Raw genomic sequence first — 13,512 nt, forward strand, 5'->3', positions numbered from 1 at the left:
AGATCAAGAAAAGCAGTGGTTCCAGCATCGACCCCTGGGGGGCCTCATTGTATGCCTTCCTCCAGTCCTAAGAAGAACTGTTTAACGCAACCGTTTCCAGTCACTCAACCAACTTCATATCCGTGCTGTCTCCATCCCTTATATTCTAAAGACTTCAACTTTGCTGGCAAGTCTATTATGGTGACACTTTATCACATGCCTTCTGGAAGTCCATGTAGATCACATCAACCACATTACCCTCATCAAAAAACTCAATCAATTTAGTTAAACGCACTTTGCTTTTAACAAATCCATGCCAGCTTTCCTTGATTAATTGCCAATTGTCCAAGTGACTGTTAATTTTGTCCCTGACTATCGTTTCTAAAAGCTTTCCTGCCACCAAGATTAAACTGACTGGACTGCAGTTGCTGATTTGACCTTATATCCTTTTGCAAACAAGGGTGTGACATTTGTAGTTCTCCAGTCCTCTGGCGTGACCCCTGTATCTAAGACAAACTGGAAGATTATGGCCAATACCTCCGCAATTTCCTTCCTTACTTCCCTCAGTATCCTTGGATGCACACCATCGAGTACTGGTGTCTTACCAACTTTAAGTACAGCCAACCTTTCTTATACCTTATCAATTTTTAGCCCATCCAGTCTCTCAAATGCCTTCTTTTCACTATGTTTTTGGGAGTATCTTGTTCCTTGATAAAGATAAATGTGAAGTATTCCATGAGTGAATCCTTGAGCTAAATGGTTGCGACTCTTAAATAAGTCAGGAAACTGGCAGGAGAGCGAAGGTGGTGATTGAGTTTTTGCAGAGTTCTCCTGTGCATTAATGAGTTTCCCTAATGTCCTGATGCTGAAAGAGTATGAGAGATCAGAAGGTGAGTGAAGGATCTATCAGTGATAGAGGACGTGTATTGGCACAAGTCACATTTATCGCCCTTGAGAGGTCGTTGAATTTTTTTTGGTTGGAAGCTTTTTCTACCTCTATCCAGACACCTTGCATAATCCCCTCAGAAACATAAGAACAAGAGTTGGCTATTCAGCCCCCTCAAGCCTGTAACACCATTCAGTAAAATCATGGCTAATCTGTACACAAGTACATAAGAAATACGAGCAGGAGTAGGCCATATGACCCATTGAGCCTGCTCCATAATTCAATACAATCATGGTTGATCTTGGGTTTCAACTCTATTTTCCTGCCCACTCCCCATATCCCTTAATTCTCTGAGAGACCAAAAGGTGTCTATGCTAGGCATAAATGTATTCAATAATGGAGAATTCACAACTCTTTGGGGTAAAGACCCCAAAGGTTCAAAATCCTTTGAGTGAAGTAATTTCTTCTCATCTCAGTCCTAAATGATCAGCCCCTTTTTGTGAGACTGGGCCCCATATTTTAACTTCCCCGACCAGTGAAAACAATCTCTCAGCATCCACCCTATCAAGGCCCTTCAGAATTTTGTAGGTTTCAATGGGATCGCCTCTCATTCATCTAAACTCCAGGGGATATAAGCCCAATTTACCCTGATCATAGGGCAACCTCTTCATCTGAGGGACAAATTTAGTGAACCTTTGCTGTACTGCCTCCAATGCAAGTATTTCTTTCTTAAATGTGGGCAGAAACTTTTGCTCGGTGGGCGTATGCCCGACCTGCTCAAGCGTGAAAATACGCACGTTGATGTCGGCTGAGTGCGCCGATGTCAATGTGCAGTCATGCAATAGTTCGGTTGGTGGGTGCGCGTCGGAGCCGGCAACATGCCTGCCGACAATTAAAAAGCCTGTTAAGGCCATTAGTTAATCTATAAACTTAATTTTTTCACTGCCCATCCAACCTAACATTGGTGGACAGGCGAAAAGGCCTTTGCATTTTTTTGGAAACCTCATCCACGGGTGGGATGAGGTTTCCAAAAGCAAATAAAGATAAAATAAAAGTTTCAAAACTGATTCAATGGCATGTCCCTGCTCATATGACAAGAGTCACATGAGGGGACACATTTCATTACACTTTTATTTTTTTCATTTCCTTTTTTTAACAGCGCTTCATCTCCCTGAGGCAGCTCCGTGCCTCGGGGAGATTATGCAGCGCTCACTTATGCGCATACGCGAAATTCGTGCTCTGCCGGCTCACACTACCACCCCCGATACCCCCTGCACAGGCAGCACTCAGCGCTGCCGCTCACGTTTCATGCTGGGCGGGCCTTAATTGGCTTGCCAGTGTGAAATCATAGTGCGGTGCCAATTGTGGGCGGCGGTTGGCTTCCCGACCACCAAGGGCAAAATTCTGTCCGTGGAGACCAAAACTGCACACAATACTCTGCTTTTCCATTCTTACGACCAAAGTGAATAATTTCACACCTCCCTACATTATACTCCATCTGCATCTTATTGCCCCCTCAATTAACCTGTCTATATCTCTGCAGCCTTTCTGTGTCTTCCCCACAGCTTACCTTCCCACCTAGCTTTGTATCATCAGCAAACTATTCTCTGTCTTTTTGTCTAAGTTATTAATATAGATTGTAAATAGCACTGATACTTGTGGCACTTGCCTGTTTGCTGCCTGCCAACTTGAAAATGTTCTGTTTATGCCCACTCTCTGCTTCCTGTCGATTAACCAATCCTCCAGTTGTCTCGTGTTAGACACATTTCTGTGCAGCAGTTGTTCAGCTGGTGCAATTTGCAACATTGTACATTAATTGTAGATTAAATAGAGGATATTGGATGGTTGCCACTGCATTATTAAACAGCAATCTAACTCAGATTTTTTTTAAGTCCGAGGCCAAATGCAGTTTAGATCCAAATGGAAAACATTTTGGCAAATTATTTATGTATTTTTCAGAGTTCAGCTGTATTTACATAATCCCATCACTGTTAGACTGTTTTTTTAGTAATTGATGTACGTCATACTTTCTGCATTAATAACCCATTTGTAGTTGCGACATGAATAGAGTATTTTTGTCTTGACAGGCTATGTATTTTTTAAACACAAGTTATTTGTTCAACCTCTCTGATTTTGATAGTTACTCTAACTCGATCTACCAATTGAGGATTTGGTCATTTGGGTCAATGTTGAAAGGTCAAATCAGTAGCAATGGTTAGTAACAGCCTAGTGTTCAGAAAAAAAAAACAGAACAAATTCATTGCTGTCCTGGAGTGCCACATTTTGAAGGTGTAGACACTATTGCATCTCAGCGATCTGCTTTTATTTGATACATTATTTTTCTATCTATTGTGTTCCATTCATGTAACAACAAATCAGCAACAATGAAATTTATTGCAATGTCTGTCAAAATCATTCCAAAATACTCTTAAGGCTTGAACCACGATTGAGAATAATTTTCAGTTGCCATCTAGTTTTAGATTTTAGACAGAGAAAACACCAGCTAGAAAACAGGCCACTATTTGGCAGTGTTTAATCGCATTTACTTCAGTGATAGGCACTCGGAAGAGCAGTACCATTATTACTGAATCATCACCTCAGGCCAGGACTGGAAGCTCAGCATTCCCGGTTTTCCTTGTAAGAGAGGGGGAGAAAAATAGAAGGAAATTTCAATATTAGTTAACGACACGACTATACCTGTGAGAGGCTGATGATATGTGGGAACAGGTTTGTCCAGCGTACGAAACCCCTCCCTCCCTGGAGGCAGTTTGTAAAATTCCGCTCAACCAGGCGGGTTTCAGTGGAGAGTCTGCAAGGAGCGGCTCCTCCAATCAGAGACTGATTCTCTCCCGCCTTTGCTGCCGATAGGCTCACTGGCAGCAAGTGAGGGAAAGCAGCCATCTCTGATTGGAGGAGCGGCAAACGCCGCCATTGGTCAGTCGCGGGTGGGTGGGGGGGCGGCGTCTACCAGCCGAGGGAAGCCAATGGACGTCGGGGCCGGAGCCTTGGTGAGCCAGGTAGGTCGGGCCCCTGGAGGGGGTGGTTTTGGCGGCCCAGGAGGGCAGAGCAGGGGCGAAGTCGCGTTGGGGTAGGGGACGGCGGTGACGAAATCACGTTGGGCCTGGGCCGGGGCCGGGGCCGGGGCCGGGGTCGGGGTCGGGGTCGGGGTCGGGGGGTGGGGGGGGGTGCGGCGAAGTCACGTTGGGCCCCGTGGAAGACCAAGTTTTGGCGGGTCCGTTGGGGTGGAGTGAGAGAGCGTGTGTGTGTTTGGGGGCGGTGGGAGGGAGGAGTGAGCGAGTGAAAGTGTGTGTGTGTGGGGAGTGAGTGTGCGGGGGGAGTGAGGCAGTGAGTGTGCGGGGGGAGTGAGGCAGTGAGTGTGTGGGGGAGTGAGGCAGTGAGTGTGTGGGGGAGTGAGGCAGTGAGTGTGCGGGGGCAGTGAGGCAGTGAGTGTGCGGGGGCAGTGAGGCAGTGAGTGTGCGGGGGCAGTGAGGCAGAGAGTGTGCGGGGGGAGTGAGGCAGTGAGTGTGCGGGGGGAGTGAGGCAGTGAGTGTGCGGGGGGAGTGAGGCAGTGAGTGTGCGGGGGGAGTGAGGCAGTGAGTGTGCGGGGGGAGTGAGGCAGAGAGTGTGCGGGGGGAGTGAGGCAGAGAGTGTGCGGGGGGAGTGAGGCAGAGAGTGTGCGGGGGGAGTGAGGCAGAGAGTGTGCGGGGGGAGTGAGGCAGTGAGTGTGCGGGGGGAGTGAGGCAGTGAGTGTATGTGGGGGAGTGAGGCAGTGAGTGTGTGGGGGAGTGAGGCAGTGAGTGTGCGGGGGCAGTGAGGCAGTGAGTGTGCGGGGGCAGTGAGGCAGTGAGTGTGCGGGGGCAGTGAGGCAGAGAGTGTGCGGGGGGAGTGAGGCAGTGAGTGTGCGGGGGGAGTGAGGCAGTGAGTGTGCGGGGGGAGTGAGGCAGTGAGTGTGCGGGGGGAGTGAGGCAGTGAGTGTGCGGGGGGAGTGAGGCAGTGAGTGTGCGGGGGGAGTGAGGCAGAGAGTGTGCGGGGGGAGTGAGGCAGAGAGTGTGCGGGGGGAGTGAGGCAGAGAGTGTGCGGGGGGAGTGAGGCAGTGAGTGTGCGGGGGAGTGAGGCAGTGAGTGTGCGGGGGGAGTGAGGCAGTGAGTGTGCGGGGGAGTGAGGCAGTGAGTGTGCAGGGGAGTGAGGCAGTGAGTGTGCGGGGGGAGTGAGGCAGTGAGTGCGGGGGGAGTGAGGCAGTGAGTGTGCGGGGGGAGTGAGGCAGTGAGTGTGCGGGGGGAGTGAGGCAGTGAGTGTGCGGGGGGAGTGAGGCAGTGAGTGTGCGGGGGGAGTGAGGCAGTGAGTGTGCGGGGGAGTGAGGCAGTGAGTGTGCGGGGGAGTGACGCAGTGAGTGTGCGGGGGATTGAGTATGTGATTGAGTGTCTGTGTGGGGCTGGGTTAGTGCGAGAGATTGATCTGGTGTGCAAAATTTTCTCATCGGCCCCATGAGTGAGAAAAATATGCCAATGTGCCCCTGCCCCCAGCGAAAAGGTTGGACAAGCTTGATTTACAGGTTAGTATTCAACCTTTTTGGCTATGTTATGAACCTAACATAACCATCAAGTATTGGAGTGAGACTTGAACTCACACACAACACACACACAATTTCTGGGTTCAAGCCCTAATCCAAGTGGGACTAGTGCTACCAACTATGCCACAAGAAAGAGTTATAGAGAGTGCAAAATCTTACAATGTATTTAGGAGAACTTAGTCAGTGTTTAGCAAGCCACACAAGAGTAAGGGCAGTTATTTGTAATGACTCAGCAGAGCAAACAAGGGTGGCTGCTTTGTTTGTGGACATCACTGGCTAGGCCAACATTTATTGCTCATCCTTAATTGCCCTTATACAAAGGACATTGGTGTGGTTGAAGGTTGACAGATTTCCTTCCTAAAGGACATTAGTGAACCAGATGTTTTTAAGACAATGGTTTCATGGTCAACATTAGACTTTTAATTCCAGATATTTATTGAATTCAAATTCCACCATCTGCTGTGGAGGAATTTGAACCCAGGCAGATGGTGGAATTTGAATTCAATCATTACCCTTGGACTCTGGATTACCAGTCCAGTGACAATACCACTATGCCACCACCACCTCCCCACTAACCAGAATCAGCTAAACTTCATTACAGAGAGCTTTTCAGGTGCTACACGCTCGGCCAGAGCTCTCGTCAGGAAGGCCCAACCCCCTGATTGCCCACACAAAGGGCTCACTGGTCAAAGCCCCCACAGAACATCACGTGACCCTGATAGACAGCAGGACGGGCTCAGTTACCACATTTCCTCCTCCTTTAGTTTTTTAGCATTTCTATTAACAGGAAACATTTGAACATTCAACAATATATACATATATATATATATATATATACAATTTTGGGTGATTAAAGATCAAGTCTCTGAGGTCCTTATATGGCTAGAGCACTACCACTTGAGGTTCCTCGACAGGATCTGGAACTGCAGCATGAGACACATCATCAGAATGTGGTGGTTCAGTGTTTGGCAACTCTACAAAGGCATTGGAATTCATGGTTCGACGTTAATCACAGGTGGAATAGTTGGTTGTCGGAATGTCTCTCTGGCACGAATATGATCTACGTGCTTGCGGACGATTCTATCTCCTATTTGTACTAGGAAAGATAATGGACCAGTTTCTGAGACAATGGTTCCAGGAGCCTAATTGGGACCACTGCTGAAATTTTGCATGAATACCGTGTTACCTACAGTGAATGTGCGAGCTTTGCTGCGTATGCTGTGGTTAAATTTTTGATTACTCTGATTACGTTCAACCTTCCCCTCTAAATTTGGGAACACCATGTGTGACCATATACGGTAAGCAGCATTTCATCAATAATTCAGATGGTGTTGAACCCGTAGTAGAATGTGGTGTTGTACGATAACTGAAAAGAAAGTGGGAAAGTTGAGATTCCAGAGTGCCTTCTGATAGCTTTTTCATGCCACACGTAAAAGTTTGGACTGCCTTCTTGGCTAGGCCATTTGATGAGGGATAGTAAGGGGCTGTTTTAATATGTCTGATTCCATTCAGATCCATAAATTCTTGAAACTCTGTGCTGGTAAAAGCGGTCCCATTGTCTGAAATGACAATTTCAGGTAGGCCATGTATGCTGAAGCTGTGACATAGCTTCTCTACAGCTGCGTTTGATGTTGATGTCTTGACTTCATATACATCCATCCATTTGGAATGTGTATCGACAATTAACAAGAACATGGTAACCAAGAATGGTCCTAGGTAATTGGTATGTAATTGAACCCAGGGTCGACCAGGCCACTCCCACAGATGCAGGGGAGCTAGAACAGTCAATTTCTGTTGTTGCTGACAGTGGAGACAGTGCTTGACCAAGCTTTCAATATCTCCATCAATGCCTGGCCACCATAAATAGCTTTGCGCAAGCAGTTTCATTTTTGATATGCCCAGATGGGCACTATGGAGTTCTGTAAAGAGCAGCCCCCTGCCTTGTGACGGGACCACCACTCTTGACCTCCACAACAAAATCCTGCCTTGGGAGCTTAATTCCATCTGTCTGACATGGAATGGTCTCATTTCTTCAGACAAGTTTGACAAGACAGGCAAGTTTGGCTATCCTTTTAGGACAAAGTCTCTGACTTTCGATAATGTTGGATCTCTGTCCAATTTCTAATTTGTTTTGCGCACACAGGTGAAGAATCGAAGGTATTCAATTCTGCGTTAATTCCTGCAGAACGGGAGTGTGCACAATACTGTCTGGCAATGGGAGACAACTGAGTGCATCTGCATTTGAAATATGTAGGCCAGGACATAAAAATATACTTATACGCAGATAATATCAGAGCTCATCGTTGTATCCTTGCTGACGCTATTGGCCTTGTCCTCACTGAATAAACCCATTAATGGTTTATGGTCTGACACAATGGTGAAATGGTGACCATGTAGGTACTGGTGGAATTTTTTCACCCCGAATACCACTGATATATCTTCCTTTTCTATTTGGGAATAGCCCTTCCCGGCTGTGGAGAGGGTCTTGTGACACACCCAATGGGCCTTTGAGGCCCATTTCCCATTTTATGGGATAAAACAGCTCCCACTCTGTAGGAGAGGCATCACATGTTAATATCAGCTCTTTCGACTGGTCGTAGTGTACCAATAGACACGGCAAATACAACAATTCCTTTGTTTTCACGGAGGCTTCTTCCTGTTGTGACCCCCAAAGCCAACAATGGTTCTTTTTTAGTCATGAGTGCAATGGTGCCAACACATTGATAAGTTTGGCAAGAAGTGGCTATAGTAGTTGATCATACCCAGGAAAGACTTGAGTTCTGTTACATTGGAGGGTGATGGCGCATCCTTTATTGCCTGAATTTTGTCTTGTGCCGGGTGCAGTCCCATGGTATCCACCTTGTGGCCTAGATAAGTCACTTCTGGTGCCTGAAATGTGCACTTTTCCTTCTTTAACCGTACGCCGGCTTCCGTGAACCTCCTTAACACCTCCTCCAGGTTGGTCAAGTGTTCTGTCTCGGTTAACCCCGTGATGAGGACAATTACTCGTGGGAGTCTTTGCAAAAAGGCTTTCCATTATTCTCTGGAAGATAGCGCATGCTGACAAGACTCCGAAGAGTAGACGGGTGTACTGATAGAAACCCTTGTGTGTGTTAATGGTTACGTGCTTGATGTACTTTCCAGCTGTAGTTGCTGGTAAGCATGGCTCATATCCAATTGCGTATAGGACTTGCCTCCAGCCAGTTTGGAATATAAGTCAACTCTCCTTGGGATAGGGTACTTGTCTAGCTTGGCTGCCTTATTTACGGTCACTTTAAAGCCTCCGCAGATATGTATGCTGCGGTTGGGCTTAACCACTGGAACTATGGGTGCAGCCCATTCCGAGAGTTGAACACATTGGATAATGTCCAGCTTTTCTAACTGGCACAGCTCCTTGTCAGCCTTTTCTTTCAATGAATAAGGCACAGGTCTTGCCTTAAAGAAGGGAGGTGTCACCTGTGGCTCCACATGTATCTTGGCCTGCAGACTTTATAACTTCCCTAGTTCATCCCAAAAATCCATGTTGTATTTCCTTAGAAGTTCTGGAACTCCATCAAATTTGAGATGAAATATCTCAGACCAGCCGAGCTTGATCTTCTGTAGCCAGTCATGGCCTAAAAAGGCCTGGGTCCTTCTCCTTTCACAATTATTACAGGCTGGTACTTTGGCAATGTCCTTTACCTGAATGGATTCTCCTGTGTATGTCCTTAATTTAGTGGTTGTTCGCTCCAGGTTTATTGGCTGTCCATCTTCATTAAGCTACCTAAAAGTGTGCTTTCCCACCACTGTAATTGAGGCACCCGTATCCACCTCTATTATTAGTGGCTTCTCATTGACTTGGATTGTCACGGTGATAGGTTGAGTTTTCACAGCAGTTACATTATACAGGGAGTAAATGTTGGTGTCAGCAGCTTCAGTCTCAGCTGTATTCTTTAATTCAATCCTGTTGGTTTGCTGTTTTGCAGGCTGCTTCAACTTTGCCCAATATTGCCTTACCTCGTGACCTTTCTTATGGCAGTAATGACATTCTGCCTCTTTGAATTTACAGATGTCTGCTCCGTGGTCACCTCACCATCTGTAACAACTTAATCTTGAAGTCGCTGCTGAAATGTTCCTACTATGTTTTTTCATGTTTCCCACAGTGGACATTGCACCTTGCTTCGATGCTGTGGGTCTGGTTTTCACGCCATGGTTGGCGGTAGGTTCCCGCCCAACATGAAGTATGGCGCCATGTTCTACATGTTGCAAAGCCTACGAGTCTCTCGCAGCACTTTCCATGGCGAGGGAGATTTCTAGGGCGCGTTTAAAGTCGATGTCGACCTTGGCGAGTAAATGGCACTTTATACTCTTTCGAGTTATCAACAGTCACAGATTGCAACTCTTTGAGTACAATCACAGTTCTTGGTTTTCCGGGAGTGGGACATGAACCCACAACCCTCTGATTCAAAGGCGAGGGTGCTATGAACTGAGCCACAGCTGACACCTCTAAATGGCACTTTATGGCGTTGTCCTTAACTCCACAAACTAATTAGTCCTGCAGCATATCATTTAATGTGTCCTTGAAGTCACCGTGTTCTAATAACTGCTTGAGGTTCACTACATAGGTTGCGATGGACTCTCCCAGGGTCCTAATTCTGGAAATAAATTTAAAATGCTGAATTATTATGGATGGCTTTGGCTGGAAGTGTGTTCCCATGAGGTCCACTAATTCATTATAGGACTTCGAATTGGGCATGCTTGGGGCCATCAGATTGTGAATGAGGTTGTATGTTTTACTGCCACTTGCACTCAAGAAGGTGGCTTTCCGCTTCTCCTCTGTGGTAATTTCGTTAGCTACGAAATAAAATCCAAGGCACTCTACATACTAGCTCCAGTCTTCCATTGTCGCATCATATGGATCGATTCTGCTGGAAAGTGGCATGACTGGTGAGTAGTCTTTTTAAAAAAATTCGATGTACTCACAGTAACAGGGTGAGGCGCAGAGTCAGAGCTAATTTTAACCTCTTCGCCAAATGTAATGACTTGACGGAGCAGGCAGATTTCAACAAGAAGCAGCTAAACTTTATTACAGAGAGCTTTTCAGGTGCTACACCTTTGGTCAGGACTTCCGTCAGGAAGCCCCGCCCTCCAGATTGCCCATGCAAAGGGCTCACTGGTCAGAGTCTCCACAGAACATCACGTGACCCCTGATAGACAGCAGGAGGGCCTATATCCTCATTTACCAATTATAGACTTAGTTTTAGGGAATGAAGCTGGATAGATGGAAGGGGGATCAGTGGGAGAACATTTTGGTCATGTGATCATAATTCAATTAGATTAATGTAGTTATGGAAAGGACAAAGATAGACCAAAAATCAACCTGCTGTATTGGAAAATGCTGATTTTTACTAAGCTGAGATGTGATTTAGCAAAAATGAATAGGAAATAGCTTCCAATTCAAGGAGGAGCTCGTGAAAGTCAAATCAAATACTTTCTCAGAAAGAAAAAGGGTGTGACTCCAAAATCTGGAGATTCCTGGATGTCAAAGAGGTTGTAGCGTAGCATTAGGCAAACAAGGGAGGCTTGTGCCAGGCACCGAGAGCTCAATACTGCAGAAGGCTTCGAGGACTTAGAAGGGTGAAATTAAGAGATCAAAGTAAGGTCATGAAAAGATAACAAGTAAAAGATGACAAGTAAAATCAAGGAAAAATATGTTTTGTAAAATATAAGGAGCAAAAGGAAAGAGTGCAGCCTATTAGAGACCAAAAGGGTGATCTGTATGTGGAGGTAGAAAACGTGGGCATAGTTCTTAATGAATGCTTGCGTCTGCCTTCACAGAAGAGGGAGACAATGCAGACATTGTTAAGGAGAAGGATTGTAAAATATTCTATGTGGTAAACATGGTGAGAAGGGAAATGTTAAGGTGTTTAGTGCCTTTGAAAGGAGATAAACTACTAGGCCCAGATGAAATGTGTCCGAGCCTCTTAAGAGAAGCAAAGGAGGAAATAGCTGAGGCTCTGATCATCATTTTTCAATATTTATGGCCAGAGGTGTCATCCTGGAGAACTGCTAACATTGTGCCGTTGTTTAAATGTGGAGAAAGGGATAGACCAAGTAGGTTTATTTTTTAAAAATTCAACTTCCATCTTGGCCAAGGGCCGAATTGAGGTAAGTTTTACAATTAATTATTACAACTTGAATATATTATACAAAAAATTGTTAGAAAGAACGGAATAGAATAACTCTGATCATCAAATTAGGGGGCTTACCTTATCAGGGTTCAAAGTTTAACAGTCAACAGAGTTTGTTCATTGTATGGATGAGATTGGACCATTCTTAAATCTTAAAAACAAAAAACTACTGCGGATGCTGGAAATCCAAAACAAAAATAGAATTACCTGGAAAAACTCAGCAGGTCTGGCAGCATCGGCGGAGAAGAAAAGAGTTGACGTTTCGAGTCCTCATGAGTTCTGCTGAAGGGTCATGAGGACTCGAAACGTCAAATCTTTTCTTCTCCACCGATGCTGCCAGACCTGCTGAGTTTTTCCAGGTAATTCCATTCTTAAATCTTGTTGTTTTACATGTTAAGCCATTTAGGTGTTTTGAATTCCATAGCTGGTAGGCACTGTGAGATTTGTGTGTAGGTAACAAGTAGTGAAGCTACAGGCCAGTCAGCATAGCCTTGGCATTGGGGAAAATATTGAAAAATAATCTGGGGACAATATCAGTCATCATTCAGAAAGGCACGGATTAATCAGTGTCAGTCAGCATGGAATTGTTAAACGAAGGTCATGCCTGACTAACTTGTTCAAATTTTTTGAGGAGGCAGTGGGAAGCTAGATGTGGCTTGCATTAATTTTTCCAAGGCTTTTGACAATACCCCATATGGCAGAATCGTCTGAAAAGTAAAAGCCCATCCTATTCAAGGGAAAGTGGCAAATTGGATTCCAAATTAGCTAAGTGCAAGAAGCAAAGGGTAGTGACAATGGTCGGTGGGTGTTTTTGTGACTGGAGAGTATTTTCCAGTGGGGGTCCACATGTATCAGTAATGGGTGTCTTTTTTTTTGTGGTATAATAATGATTTGGACTTAATTTGGAACTTGCTCCTAAAAAGGGTGTAAGAGGCAGAAACTGTCATCACAGGGAGCATGATGGTGTGACAGAAACTAGTTGCCTGATTAATACTGAGGAAGGAAACTGTAAACTGCAAGGAAGATGTCAATGGACTGGCCAAGTGGCCAGAAAAGAAGCAAACAAAATTCAGTTTGGAGAAATTTGAGACAATGAATTTGGAGACAGCACAAAGGCAAATGAATACACAATAAATTATAGGAAACTGAGAAATGTGGAGGGGGGGATCTTGGAGTGCATGTTCACAGACCCCTGAAGGTCACAGGATTGATAGTTAAGATGGTTAAGAAGGCACGAAAGTCATTTCTTTATTGGTTGAGGAATTACTTATAAGAGCAGGAAGACAGTAGTGTAGTCGTAATGTCACTGGACTAATAATCCTGGGACCCAGGCTAATGCTCTGGGGACAGGGGTTCAAATTCCACCATGGCAGCTGATGAACTTTGCATTTAATTAATAAGTCTGCAATTGAAAGCTAGTGTCCATAATGATGACCATGAAACTATCATTTTTTTGTCATTAAAACCCATCTTGTTTACTAATGTCTTTCAGGGAGGGAAATCTGCCATCCTCATGGTCTGGCCTATATGTGACTACAGACCACAACAATGTGGTTGACCCTTAACTACTCTCGGAAACAGCCTGGCAAACAACTCAGCTGTACCAAACTATTATGGGTGGGCTGCAGCGGTTCAAGAAGGCAGCTCACCACCACCTTCTCAAGGACAGTTAGGGATGGGAGGCAAATGCTGTCTTAGCCAGTGATGCCCACATCCCATGAATGAATAAAAAATAGGGAGGATTAAAATCATGTAAAATACTAGTTAGCCCAGAGTACTCTATAGAATGTCACTTCATTGGAGGAAGCACTAATGAAGGTCCAGAGGAGATTTATGAGGAGGATGTTGCCAGGAATGGAGAAATTTATGAGGAAAGATTGGAAGGCTGGCGTTGTTTTCTTTGGAAC

At 45.4% G+C, this 13,512-nt stretch overlaps 1 long non-coding RNA gene across 1 annotated transcript in view; it reads left to right on the forward strand.

The window, feature by feature from the left end:
• The window catches only part of LOC144699587 (uncharacterized), a 53,659-nt gene extending 40,444 nt beyond the window's left edge, over positions 1-13,215 (forward strand). Inside the window, exon 3 of the long non-coding RNA XR_013580569.1 lies at positions 13,098-13,215. This is a non-coding gene — a long non-coding RNA (uncharacterized LOC144699587). The remainder of the gene's footprint in view (positions 1-13,097) is intronic.
• Positions 13,216-13,512: the final 297 nt, after the last annotated feature.

This window comes from Cetorhinus maximus, chromosome 24 (genome assembly GCF_964194155.1).
Source record: "Cetorhinus maximus chromosome 24, sCetMax3.hap1.1, whole genome shotgun sequence".
NCBI lineage: Eukaryota > Metazoa > Chordata > Chondrichthyes > Lamniformes > Cetorhinidae > Cetorhinus > Cetorhinus maximus.